Source organism: Nannospalax galili, unplaced genomic scaffold, assembly GCF_000622305.1.
Source record: "Nannospalax galili isolate Female #2095 unplaced genomic scaffold, S.galili_v1.0 scaffold75, whole genome shotgun sequence".
NCBI classification, from domain to species: domain Eukaryota; kingdom Metazoa; phylum Chordata; class Mammalia; order Rodentia; family Spalacidae; genus Nannospalax; species Nannospalax galili.
The window spans coordinates 8,927,830-8,942,620 of record NW_008339433.1 but is presented as its reverse complement, the minus strand read 5'-3'; positions in this window follow the sequence as shown (position 1 = coordinate 8,942,620).

Sequence of the window (14,791 nt, the reverse complement as noted above, 5' to 3'; positions counted from 1 at the left end):
TTGCCTCCCTATCCTCTAGGGCCTAAAATGTCTTTCTGTATAGGACATCCAAAAAATGTTCATTTCTCATGATGTCAAAGATTTTTTTTTTAATGGAGAATGCCTTTATCCACTCAAATGCTGCTGCAGGGGCTGGTAGGTAAGATGGCTTAGTGGGTAAGGGTACTTTGTGCCAAGCTTGACAACCTGAGTTCAGTCCCCAAGAGCCAGGTGGTAGAAGGAGAGAAATGACTTCTACAAGTTGTCTTCTGACCACCAACCACTACACGCTGGCCGTGACACACATATGCACACACTACATAAATAAATGCAGTGTTTCTAAGCCACTAGGCAGTAAAAACCAGCCTTACTCTCAGCATCTATTTTAGGCCAAGAGCAGATGCAAACTGCTGAGGATGTGTTCCTTCAGAATTCTTTTGGAATTGTGTCCCTGAGCAAGGACTTTGCTCAGTTGAAACAGTATCTCCAGCATGAAATGGGGGAAGTAAAAAAGTTAGAGCCTTATCAGAGAAAAATTTTTTTCTTTGATCCCTAGACGACGGATGGTTCATTATTTGCACTGAGAAAAGCACAGTTTGCAATGCTTTGATCTGTAAAACATGCATACATACGTTCATACACTATCTTGAGTGGAGGGCAATGAAGGTCCTGAGGGATTAAGGCCATATGACTACGTTACAAGAAGATATGGCTCCTTTTGCTTCTTTACATGACAAACAGTAAGTTTTTGGTTTCAAAGTTGGGACAAAGTCTTTAGTCCAGAGTATGTTCTTATTGTAAAAGTCATTTGTTTCTTTTTGTGTGTGTTTTGAGACAGGATCTCTCTGTAGCTCCAGCTGGCCTGGAACTCACTATGTAGACCAGGCTGGCCGCCTGTCTCTGCCTCCTGAGCTCTGGGATTAAAGGCATGCACCACCATGCCTGGCATAAAAGTCATTTCTACAGGTTAAGAGCACTGTCTGTTGTTGCAGAAGACCAGGGTTTGAATCTCAGCACCCACATGGTGGCTAACAACCATAACTCTGGTTCCAGGGGATCTGACACCATCTTCTGTCTTCCTTGGGCATTGCATGACACAGATGCACTTACATACATGCAGACAATATGTAATATAAAAATAACTTTAAAAAGTCATTTCTATAAATAAACTTAATTAAAAAATTCTGCTTCATTCAAAATTCATTTTTTAGGCCGAAATTCATTTAATTTACACATCTGGCCTAAATTGGTCAGGGTGAGGAGTCTTTCTGTTCATATCCTGTCTAATCTTGAGATTATGGTAAAATACATGCTTATGCTTTCATATGACTAAATTATTCTTTCCCTTCCCTTTCTTTCCAAATGGGTCTCATGTAGTCCATGCTAGCATGGAACTTGTTCTGTATAAGGAAGATGACTTTGAACTTCTGAACCTCTTGCCTCTACCTCCCAAGTGCTCGGATTTTGGTGTGGACCACTAGGATGTTTTATACAGTGCTGGGGAATCAAACTCAGGGCTTAATGTATGCAAGACAAACACTGTACCAAGTGAGCTATGTAAATTCTTCCTGAAGTTTGCTTGTGTAAGCATTTAGATTTAAGAAAATCCAATGTAAAGAATATTACATTAAAAAAGTTTTAAATATATTTGCATATAGATTAAAAACAGCTTCCTTTAGTAGGATAATGGCTATATTTAACACAGTATATAGTACAAGCACATGACTAGAAATTATTTTTCAGATATTGCTTGTTTTGAAAGTACTACAGGAAGCTGGGTGTGGTGGTGCACACCTTTAATTCCAGCACTCAGGAGGCAGAGACAAATGCTCTCTGAGTTTGAGGCCAGTCTAATCTATATAGCAAGTTACAGGCCAGCTGTGGCTACAGGGAGACCCAGTTACCAAAAAATGTGGGGGGGGGGACAAAGAAAGCACTACTGGATAAAATATATTTAAAAACTTAGGTATTTATATTGCACTTACATTGTATTTGTAAAATATATAGAAAGGAATCAATCCACAAAGTAATGTTGCTTTCTTGCTCCTGTATGCAAAGGTCTGAGAGGAGGTTATTGCCCTTTGAGTGTTGTGAAACACAGTTCTCTCTCAAGTACCAGCTGCTTAGATGCTTGTCCTAGGATGAAGGACTCTCATTTATGCAGTGTTTTCTTTTTTGCCTCTATGAACTGAAACCTCTTGATTAAAGTGTGGGAGGTAGGAACCACATAAATCTAGGCAATTTAGGCTCCAATATTATTTAATTTACTAGGAAAGAGACAGATATTCTAAGCTAATGTTTTTAAAGCAATTTATGGTTTGCTGCTAAAAATATTTGTTTAAAATTTGTTTCAGGAAAAGCTGTTTTATCACATAGCACAGATTAAATGTACAGATGTAATCTTAACTATTAGAGTTCCCCTGTGAGTTTCAATATGCAATACCAGCTGTTATTCACATCAATATTTAATACTTCACCATCAAGATATTTAATGCAAATGATTGATACACATTTAACTATTTAGAGTGCTAAGTTTATCCAGATAAGGAAAAGGGAAAAGGAAATAGCATTCACTGGGTGCCCACTATGTGTACCAGCTCTCCTTACATATCTTATTTAATCTTCATGGTTCCATGGGGGCAGTTTTTAAGTCTTACTTTACAAATGAGGACACTAATGTTCAGAGGTTATTTGAATTACCTGAAGATGCATAACTAGTAAATGGTCGTAATGGAATTTGAACCTAGGTTCACCTGGCTGCAAAGCATATGCTCTGCAGAAAACTTTCCCACAACCTGTAAAACATTAATCTCATTATCTTTATGGGTTATCAGAGAGGTGTAAAATGGCAATTTTTTTGTTTCATAGTAGGATAACAGTGGGTAGGATTTGTCTGAGAGGTGTGGGATGCTTACACAGTCTCTTACGGTGCTGAGAGAATGTTTTTCTGTTCCCCCTTCAACAGCAGGATGTACTAGGAAAATGTTATGAAACTGACCTCAGTTCTGAGAGCTGTGTTATTATTCCTATTAGCGACCTTGAAGCCAGGTGTTTTATGATGGTATGCCATTTATAGGCTCTTGCTTGCTCTTTAAGAAAATACACAAGGAAGAAAGCTAGTTAAGCAGAGGTAATCCCAGCAAGCAGGAGGCCAAGGTGGAAGATCTTTCCAAGGCCAGTCCAAAATATGTAGTGAGATTGTAAAAAAAAGCACTGAAGGGGCAGAGGCAGGTGGTTCTTTGTAAATTCAAGGCCAGCCTGGTCTACATAGTGAGTTCCAGGCCAACCAATGCTACATAGTGAGACTCTGTCTCAAAAAAACAAAAAAGCCAAACAGATAAGATATGAGCAGAGTGTGATGTGCAAGGGCAGGTCTAACAACTGCTTTGAAGATAGTTGGGGAAGTATTAGTAAATATTAACGATGAACAGTTTAGGTTCAATTACAACTTAAGGGAAAATTGAGACATCTAATTAGTATTTTGCTTCAAATATGAGAATCTTGGGATTGAACTCACACAAGGAGATGGACTGAGATCTCCTAAAAGCCGGATTCCAGTTTCTATTGCATTCAAGATATTATATACAACTTTTGGAAGTTTTCCCCATCATATTTAATCCTTGAGCCTTGTCTCACATTTCTGTAACTGCTTAGACCTATGCTATACAATATGGTAGTGACTACCCATATATGGCTACTGAACACTTGAAATGTGACTAGTCTGAATTGTGATGTGTTGTAACTTTCAGATACACATTGCATTTCAAAGACTAAAAAATACCGTTAACTGAAATTTTTCCTTTGATTACATGTTGAAATAATATTTTGATATATTTGGGTTAAACACAATATTACTGAAAGCAATTTCAACTGTCTTTTCACTTTTCAATGTGATTACTAAATTTTTAAAAAATATATGGGTGTGAATGAAAGTTGCCAGAAAAAAACATACACCATCAAACTAAACCTTCTACAAACACTGTTCAGCTGATTACAACTTCAGTGATTTTGGAGAGTTCAAAATGTTGCAGGTTTAGAGCCTAATTACAATTTATCTTGGGCTATCTTTACCTCCTAAATAGCCATTCCTTGCCCACCTCTGTGTCTGTCTTAAGAGCCTGTGAATAATGGATAAAAACCTTTTGGAATGTATTAACGTAACAAAATCCTAGTTTCTACCAACCACAAGGCTAAGTGTCATCAGATAGAATCTGAGGCTGATAGCTGAGATGTCTGTTTTGCTAACCACATACTTAATGTTCCCACCAACGTATTTGAAAAGCGTCTTGATTTATGACTTCTCTTTGTAATGTTACTATAAAAACTTAAACTGTTTCCATGTTGGAACATGGAATTTGGGGTGACCTAAATCTGTGTTCCCAGGCCATGGTCACTCATATTTGACTCCATCTCTTATTCCCTTTGAGGTGAGAGTTGTGCTTTTGCATTGACAGCTATGGTGTTCAACCTGGAAACCCAGATCCACTTCTCACTGGAGGAATCGCCTGGATAGACCCACTGAGTCCAAGCCATCTGACATTGTCTCCTCTGATGGACTGTAGTGAGTTCTTTCCAGGGCTCTCTCAGCCCTCCCTTGGTTTGGTACATTTGTTTATTCTGAGATGACTGTTTAAGGATTTTATTTGGTTTAAGGATTCGTATAAGGTTTAAGGATTCTTTTCGGTTTGGGTTTGCTTTCAGAGTATTTGGTTTAAGGTATCTGTTTGTTTGCTTTGAAAGCATTTTTGTTTCGATATTTCCTTTGATTTTTGCTGGCTTTCAGACCTCTGAAGGCATACTGGATTCTGATCATTTGTTAAACTTGCTGTGTTTCCCACCTCCCCCACTTCTTTTTCTTCACTGGGTACTTCTCCTATTGCCAATCTAAGGAATGGAGAAATGTTTAGAGAAAACCAAACATGTTTTGTACTCCAGCTGGTTTAGGTTTGATTAGTGTCTTAATTCAATTTGCAAATATAAAAAACATAAAACTCTAAAGTAAGTTCTCAATGGGGATCATTTACTACCACTAAATTGGCTTATTTTCAGTGCCTAATGAAAAAGCCTAAGCAATGAATTGTTTTTTTTAAAAAAAATCACAAATGGGGCTGGGCTTGGTGGGGTGCATGCCTTTAATCCCAGCACTTGGGAGGCAGAGAAAGGCAGATCTCTGTGAGTTCGAGGCTAGTATGATCACATAGTGAGATCCAGGTCAGCTGGGGCTATAGGGAGACCCTGTCTCAAAGAGACCCCCCCAAATTCACAAATGGGCATCCTGCTTTAATTGCAATGCAAAATCATCCGAAAAATAAAGAGAAATGATAACATTTGTAATTGACAATAAGAGCTCTAAAAAAACTACATGTAAGTGAAAAGGGAGTTATTAAAAATAAATTAATTTTTTTTTTAAATTTAGAGGTTATACCAGAATTAACGATAAATTCTGAGAGTAACCTCCCCCTATTCTAATCTCTTTCTCTGACCTTGCCCTTTATTCTTTATCTCCTAACAGAGCAAAATTCTATATGCAAATAGATTATGCCTGTTTTAAGGCAAAAGCCACACAAAAAAGAGAGATTCAATGCTATATTAAAAATTCCATTCCTACTTGTGGGGCTGGAGATGGCTGAGTAGTCAAGAGCACTAGCTGCTCTTTCAGAGGACCTGAGTTCTATTCCCAGCACCTATGTGGTGGCTAACAACTGTCTGTTAACTCCAGTTCCAGGGCATCTGACGCCCTCTTCTGTCCTCCGTGGGCACTTACACATATGCAGGCATAGCACTCATACACATAAAATAAAAAATTAAAAAATATTTTTAATAGTCCCATTTGTAAAGTCCACTTTCCCTTGGCAAGCTATACCCATAATCTTATATTTTTCCCTGAGAAGCTCTATTTCTTTAAATCCTTATGTATAAGCTTATGTACAATATCTTAATTATATTAGCTTGTCCTAAGATTACTTTCAACGAATGAAGCCACGAATCCTGGTTTGGCCTAAGTTGAGATACCTAAAAGCTTACTCCTCAGGCTCCTAGGGACGACCACATGACAGTTATGTGTCTGTGCCCTCACTGCCAAGATTTCTCAGGACTCCTGCTGAGATTTATCTTGAAGCACTGTGGGTGAGTTTCCCTCCCTGTTGCTTATCTAATCTACCCTGCAGAGCATGACTTGCCTGTTACTTTGGGTCGTTTTGCTTCTGTTTTTTCTGACTAGAGATCCCCGAGACTCATCCATACTCTGTTCCTGGACAAAATGGAATAGTGGAATGCACTACATGGCTTTTCCAGGGGTACATTATAAGACCTGATCCCCCAGATAGCCTATGCCAGTCTCCTGCCTCCAAGACAGCCTGAGACACAATGAGAGAACTGCTTCCCCAAAGCAGCACACTCTGTATCCAAGGCCGCACATTGTAATCTTACCCTGAAGTCTCCCAAGTGTCCTGTTTCTTTACTGGGCCTTCCCACAGCTCCTGCTTTCTGTAATGCTAATAGCTTAGATGGACCTCTCCCCTGCTTCCTTCTTCTATGAGAAAACTATTTTCAACAGTAAAAGCATTTGCCCTCAGCTACTTAGCACTTAAAAAGATAAAAAGATACTACTTTAAGTCTATAAGACCAACCTTACCTTTTGATGTTTTATGCAACTAAGCTTTTCTAATATTTTAATAAAGTAAAGTATTTTTTACACTTTAACTTTTTTTCCTGGGTGTACCTAGATTTCATGTAATTGTGTCATGAGTGTCTATGGTAATTGTTTTCATGTGTTGATTGTGTTAAAAAAAACCTTTTTAAACAAACTGGCCACTTCAGTTTTGGGGTTTTTTGTTTGTTTTTTGTTTTTTTATCTTGGAATTCCAGTTTTTGTTTTTATTCATTTTTATTGTGTGCTAAAATTATTTATTTTTGGAATGCCCAATTAAAATGTACACATGCAGATTTATAAATGTGAGTATTCTGATGACATAGTAAAAGGTCTGATAAATATGTACTGTATTAGACTTGGGTATTTTGAACATCTTCAAACCTATTAAAATGGTACCTTTTTTACTGTGCATGTTTTCACTGAATTTTTGTGCATTTCACACATCATTATCATATTTAGACTGTCTCCCATATCTGCAATTTCCATAGCCACTCTCCACCGGATTTCAGGTATTTTGTCATATACGTTAAGGCCAGGTCTACCTGTAGCCCCAGCTGGCCTGGAACTTTTTATGTAAACCAGGCTGGCCTAGATCTTAAAGAGATCTACCTGCCTCTGCCTCCCAAGTGCGGGGATTAAAGGGGTGAGCCACCACTCCTAGTTTAAAATATTTTTGAGTCTATTAAATGTTTCATAAAACCTCAAAATACTAATTGTTTGTATAAAACACTGATTAGAATCATAAGATAAAGATTTTATTAAGCGATACAATTTAATCTTATATACATAGATTTTTTATTACTAGTTCCTTCCAAAACAGGTTCTGAATAAATATAAACTAATTTTTTAATTTCAATTTTGTATTAGAGATAAGAAGATCATATGATTTATTTTTCAAAATAGTCTTACTATAAAACTATTAAATGAAAAAAAATTTTTTTTTGTCTTTTTGAGACAGGGTCTCCCTGTAGTCCCAGCTGACCTGAACTCACTATGTAGGCCAGGCTGGCCTTGAACTCACAACAATCCGCCTGCCTCTGCCTCCCAAGTGCTGGGACTAAAGGCATGCGCCACCACGCCCGGCTTAAATGAAATGTTTTTACTAAGGCTGAAGTACAATGTAAAATAATGGATGTTTTTGTTTGTTAAGATCTTTGTGTTGTTTCTTTTTCACAGAGAGGATATTAAATCAGTGTGACAACATTAGTGAAACCAGTAGAGATGACTAATGGTTCTAGATCTTTCTTTGGGAAAATTAACCTGAGTTTTAAAGTATAAATACTTTTTAGTCCTTTTTGTTTTTAAAGGACGAGACATACATAATTGTACAGTTCTGCTAATGATGTTATCACCTTGATCCTTATCTCAATTCTGGTTCTCTATAACATAGTTCCTAGAGTTTGAGGGTATAAATTAATTTTAAGAGCTATTTATTACTTTTGATCCACAGTAGAATCATTCCTATCAGATAACTGCCCTTCTCTAAGACGCTAAACTCTTTATTCCAAGGATTTAAAAGATCACTTATTTCTGTGCTTTTAGATATATTTTGTATGTATGCGTAAAATATAAAATTTTCAGAATTTTAAGGACATTTGTGACCACTGCTGCCTATTTAAAACCAACAAAAGGGTTTTCCAAGGTCCATATCTTCACCAAGCATATGTTAGATACAACTCTAAACATTATTAAAAAACAGTCATTTAAAAAACTTGTTTCAGCCGGGGATGGTGGCACATGACTTTAATCCCAGTACTTGGGAGGCAGAGGCAGGCAGATCTCTGTGAGTTTATGGCCAGCCTGGTCTACAAAACGAGTTCTAGGCCAGCTGGGGCTGCAGGGAGACCCTGTTTCAAAAAGACCAAAAAAAAAAAAAAGGTCAAAAGTCAACACACTGAGATATAATTAATGCTTGATTCTCTGTTTATAACAATATGGTTATCTTAAGTATTAATCTATTCTTAGTAATGTTACCAAAAATGGCTTAGAGAAACAAGGACTTGAAAAGATAATTACTAAAAATTCAGAACTACAGATTCTTCTTCCTTGGAGGATAAGGAAAACGAGATGATTTCATCAACAGAAAGGACATCACATCAAACACTCCATTCTCATTGGAGGAAAGAGACTATACCCAGGTTTTTCTATCCTACTCCTGTACTACAAAATTCAAGGAAATGAACATTTAGATTCACATGTGCCCACTATATATGGAAACTCATCCATGCGAGTTCAGAAATGCTGATGGTACTCATCTTCAATTATATTGGCAAATGAGTACCCCAAATAAATGAATATTTCTCTCACTTTTTCTTTTTTGTCTTTTTGAGACAGGGTCTCCTTGTAACCCCAAGTTGGCTTGTGTATACTGCTGGCCTTGAACTCACAGAGGTCCTCCTGCCTGTGCCTCCTGAGTGCTGGGACACTGTTTCTCTTCTTTTTTTGGGGGGGGGCTTTTTGAGATAGGGTCTTCTGTAGCCCCAGCTGCCTTGGAACTCACTATGTAGACCAGGCTGGCCTTGATCTCACAGAGATCTGTCTGCCTCTCCCTCCAGAGTGCGGAGTGCTGGGATTAAAGACATGTACCACCACGCCCAGCTGTTTGTTTCTTAAACCCTTCTATAATTAGAGTTATTTTTGTTTTTGATATATTTCATGTTTTCATATATATTTCATAAAAATAATGCTAATATTAGTTTCAGTGACATTATAAATGAGGATATTATTTCTATTTATTTATTTATTTATTTTTATTTTTTGAGACAGGGTCTCCCTGTAGCCCCAGCTGTCCTGGAACTGGCTATGTAGATCAGGCTGGCCTTGATCCACCTGCCTCTGCCTCTCAAGTGCTGGGATTAAATTTTTTATTATTTTTATTTATTTTTTGTCTTTTTTGAGACAGGGTCTCCCTGTAGCCCCAGCTGGCCTGGAACTCTCTATGTAGACCTGGTTGGCCTTGAACTCACAGAGATCAGCCTGCCTCTGCCTCCCAGAGTGCTGGGATTAAACGCATGTGCCACCATGCCTGGCTTTATTATTTTTATTTTATGTGTATTGCATGTATTGCCTGCATGTACGTAAGTGCAACCATGTCATGTAATGCCTGAGGAAGACAGAAGAGGCCATTGGATCCCCTGGAACTGGAGTTATCGACAGTTGTTAGCTGCCATGTGGGTGCTGGGATTTGAACCCAAGTCTTCTGAAAGAACAGCCAGTGTTCTTAACCTCTGAGCCATCTCTCCAGCCCCATATTTCCTTATTATTTATGCTTTTTTCATTATGATTATTTGTTTACTCAGAATCTTACTCAAAACCAGTTTTCATGTTTAAAAGGTACAAATTTTCACTCTTTGTAAAAAAATAATTTTTTTCATTATTCAGTTTAAGTTGGAGGAAAAAAGGTTTAGTTTTCAATTTGCCTACTTATATATACATATACATTAACAGACAAATTATACACACACACACACACATATATATATATATATATACACACATATATATAAACTGAATCAAACCAATTAGATTCAAAGGCCCTATAACATGCTCAGATGTTTAACAAAGTAGCTGTAACCCTATTCACTCTAGTTAGAGATACCAAAGATTTGGGGTAACCCTTATCCAAATTATATGAAGGCATCAAACTCTGATAATGAAAACATTCATGATGTTTTATTCTCTAAGGTGTCCTATATAGTAAAATTAGCTGGGATTATTAAAGAAATAATTAAAACAATACATTTTATTAATAAAGGAAATGGACATTATACCATGACTCCTTCTAGAGTCTCATTTCCATTTCTAATCATTAAAAGAAAAATTAATATTTAGTTATGCCTACAAGGCCTATAAATTTCTGATTTATAAAAGGTCTAATGCACAAACTGTGATGCTTGGCCAACAGAAGAAACCATCAAAGAAAGTTCCCAGAAAAAAACCTGCATCTTCAAACTGAACCTTCTGCAAGGCTTATCAACTGAGAATTTTAATGATTGTGGAGAGTTTGCAATGTTGCAGGTCCAAAGTCTAATTACAATTTATTTTGGGTTATCTTTAGTCTCTTAAATAGCCATTCCTTGCCACCTATGTCAGACTTAACATCCTGTGAATAACAGATGAAAACCTTTTGGTGTATATTAACTTAACAAAACCCTAGCTTCTACCACCCAAAAGGCTGAGTGTCATCAGATAGCATCTCAGGCCTATAGCTGAGATTTCACTGCTTTGTTGTAACTGCATACTTAATGTTCCCACCAGTGTATTTGAAAAGTGCCTCTGAGAGACCTGAGTGACTCCATCTTGGATAAAACCTCTATGGGACTGACCCAGCCCTGAATCCTGTTCCAGGAGAAACCACAAAAAAAAAAAGTATACTTGGAATGGATAGAAAACAACTCCCCCGCCAATGGTCAATTAACCAGGGACAGGAAAGTACTAAAAGCCCAAATGTCTTTTCAGATTTCCTGAAGCCAGCAGTTTATGGCTGTTTATTGGTTTGGCACTGGGCTGCAACCAATCAGATGTTTGCTAGGCTGGAGACCCCCTACTCCCCTACTTGCTAAACTTGCTGAAATAAACCTATTAAAAACCTCTGTCTCCCAAAGCAAGGGGTCTCACATCTGAGATCCGCAGAGTCGGTGACAGAGTGGGCCCAAGATTAAGCTTGCAATAATAAAAGAACCCTTTTGTGTTTCCATTGGTCAGCTCCTTGGTGGTCTTTGGGGTCTCATGAACTAGGCACAGCATCTTGGGGGCTCATCCGGGATCCCCAAGACCCCCAGGACCCCCAAACCAGAGGGTTCCTGGCCGGCCAGTAAGTGTCTGTTTGTTTCTAGTTGTGCCTGTCTGTGTCTGCCCTAGCTTTTGTTCTAAGCCTCGAGGCAAACTTGTGAACAGTGTGGTCAGGAGCGGTTGGAGCGGACGCCCTGGATGACCGTGACCATAGAGGTCTGGAAGACATTTCAGACCCTGGCAGAGGGGATGGAGGGCCGTGGACTCTGTTGATTTATGTAAAAGGACAAGGTGGGTCGCTCCCCCTGCGGCAGTTCGCAGCTGTCCTACTTTCAGTTTTTCTTCCATACGAGCGGGGGGAATTTGTTACTTGGCCTTCTGCGTGTCTTTCTGGCTCTCTGTTTTGTCTTTGGTTGTCTAGTTCTCCGTGACTGAGACGGACGCAATGGGACAGACTCCCTCTACACCCCTAGACTTGGTTCTTGCACATTTTGGAGAGGTTAAGACTTGAGCCCATAACCTCTCTGTTGTTGTCAGGAAGGATAAACTACTTTCTGCAGGTCTGAATGGCCCACTTTCAACGTGGGATGGCCCTCGGAGGGGACCTTTGATCCCATTGTCATTAACACAGTTGCAAAAATTATCTTTCAACCATGTGTGGGACACTTGGGTCAAATATACATAGTGGTCTGGGGAGATTTAGTTAATAACCTCCCTCCTTGGGTCAAGTCTTTTCTTCCTTTACAGAAAACTGAGGTGCTGACAGCTGCAGAACAACCCAGAAAGCACCTAAGCCTGAAACCAAACCATCAGTACCATCGTCACTGTACCCCGTCTTACAGGGCAGCACAGAAGATCTAATTTTTCCTTCCCCTCCTTATCCACCTCCTTCACAGGAGGTACCCCCTCCAGAACTGGCACCCCTGGTACCAGATTCTTCACAGGCACAGGGGGACCGGCTCAGGGGACTAGGAGTAGAAGGGCAGCAACACCGGAGGGTCCAGACTCTATTGTTCTACCCCTCAGAGTTGCTGGCCCCACAGATGAGGCTGGCAACCAGCCCCATCACTATTGGCCATTCGCCACTAGTGACCTTTACAACTGGAGAACCCAGAATGATCCCTTTTCTGAAAATCCTAAGAGCTTATTAATTTATTAAAAACTGTCTTATTCACACACCAGTCCACTTGGGATGACTGTCATTAATTATTCCAGGTCCTGTTTACCACAGAGGAAAGGGAATGTATCCAAACAGAAGCCAGGAAATTAATTCCTGGCAATACTGGTGTCCCTACTACTGACCCGACACTGATTGATGCTGCCTATCTACTGACCCGGCCTGATTGGGATTATAATACTGCAAAAGGTAAGGGGAGGGCTTCTGGTTTACTGCCAGGTTCTGTTGGCAGGTCTCAAAGCAGCTGCTTGTAGGCCAACTAATTTGGCAAAGGTATACGATATTAGTTAGGAACTAAATGAAAGCCCAGCTGCGTTCTTGGAGCGAATAACAGATGCCTTCCGCAGGTACACTCCATTAGATCTGGAGGCCAAAGATAATTTAGCGGCAGTGGCCATGGCTTTTGTTAACCAGTCGGCTCTGGATATAAAGAAAAAGCTCCAAAAAGTGGAGAGACTGGGTGAGAAGAGCTTAAGGGATTTAATAACTGTGGCCAAGAAAGTGTACAATAATAGGGATAGTGCAGAGGAAAAACAGATAAAGGCAGAAAGGTGGCAGAACAAGGACCTGGCAAGGATCCTGCTGGCTGCCACTGCAGATCTAGAGGACCAGCGGAGGCATCTGAGACAGTGTCAGGGAAAGGAGTCTCTTGCAGTATGTGGATGACCTACTTGTGGCGGCAGACAGCCAAGAGGCTTGCATGGATGGCACAGACGCCTGTTGCAGATGTTGGGAAGCCTGGGCTATCGGGCCTCTGCTAAAAAGGCCCAACTATGCAAACAACAGGTCCAATATATGGACCTATATACTCAAAGAAGCACTACTGGCTATATACTCAAAGAAGCACTACTGGTAAAAAATGCTGACAAACTGACTTTGGGCCAGAAATTGACCATACATGCAATTGCAGGAGTTTTAAAGCAGCCCCCGGACAGATGGCTAAGTAATGCCCATATAACTCATTATCAGGCATTACTTCTTAATCCTGCTAGAATCACCTTCCAGGTACCAGTTGCCCCGAATCCAGCCACGCTCTTGCCGGACCAGACTTGTATGCCCCCCTGCATGATTGTCCCGGAATCCTGGCCCATGTCCATGGTACCCGATCAGATTTGAGCGATACCCCGTTATCTGATGCTGAAGTAACCTGGTTCACTGACAGGAGCAGCTTTGTCCAGGACGGCAAGAGGTATGCAGGGGCGGCTGTAGTATCATTAACCGGCATCATTTGGGCAGAGCCTCTGCCCACTGGCACTTTGGCCCAAAAGGCTGAACTTATTGCCCTAACTAAGGTGCTGGTATTGGAAAAGGACAAAAAGCTTAATGTGTATACGGACAGCCGATATGCCTTTGCCACCACGCATGTTCATGGGGCAATATATCAGGAACAGGGCTTATAATGGCAGAGGGAAAGACTGTCAAAAATAAAGAAGAAAGCCTAACATTGCTGAAGGCTCTCTGGCTGCCAAAGAAATTGGCAATTATCCACTGCCCAGGTCATCAAAAAGGGGACGATCCGATTTCCCAAGGAAATAATCACGCGGATCAGGCAGCTAAACAAGCTGCCCTCCAAATTAACCCAATCTTGGCCACCACACTAACTGACCCAGGTGACCCAAACCGCCCCAAAAAGCCCAAGTACACTGGGGAGGACCTGAAATGGATAAAGGACTGCCGAGGACCCAATGCCTGGAAGGATGGTGGAGGTCAGCAGAAGGGAAGCTGATCCTCCCGGAAAACTTGGAAAAAATATTGTTGGCAAAAATACACCGTTCTTCCCACATGAGCATCAAGAGGACGCAGGACTTAATCTGACATGCCGAAGTAAAAATCAAGGACGCTAATTTAAAGACTAAAGACACTGTCAATGGCTGTAAAGCTTGCCAACTCACTAATGCGGTGCCAAATATTAGAAACCCAGGAATCAGACTTCGAGGGAGAAAACCTGGAGCCTATTGGGAAACGGATTTCACTGAGGTAAAACCCGGCAGGTACGGATACCATTATTTGCTAGTCTTTGTAGATACTTTTTCAGGATGGACTAAAGCCTTCCCTACTAAACATGAAACGGCTCAAATGGTGGCAAAGAAAACTGTTGGAAGGCATCCTCCCCAGGTATGGCTTTCCACCGATGATAGGGTCAGATAATGGACTGGCTTTCGTGTCCAAGGTAAGTCAGAGTCTGGCCACAGTTCTGGGGATTGACTGAAAACTACATTGTGCTTATAGACCCCAGAATTCAAGACAGGTAA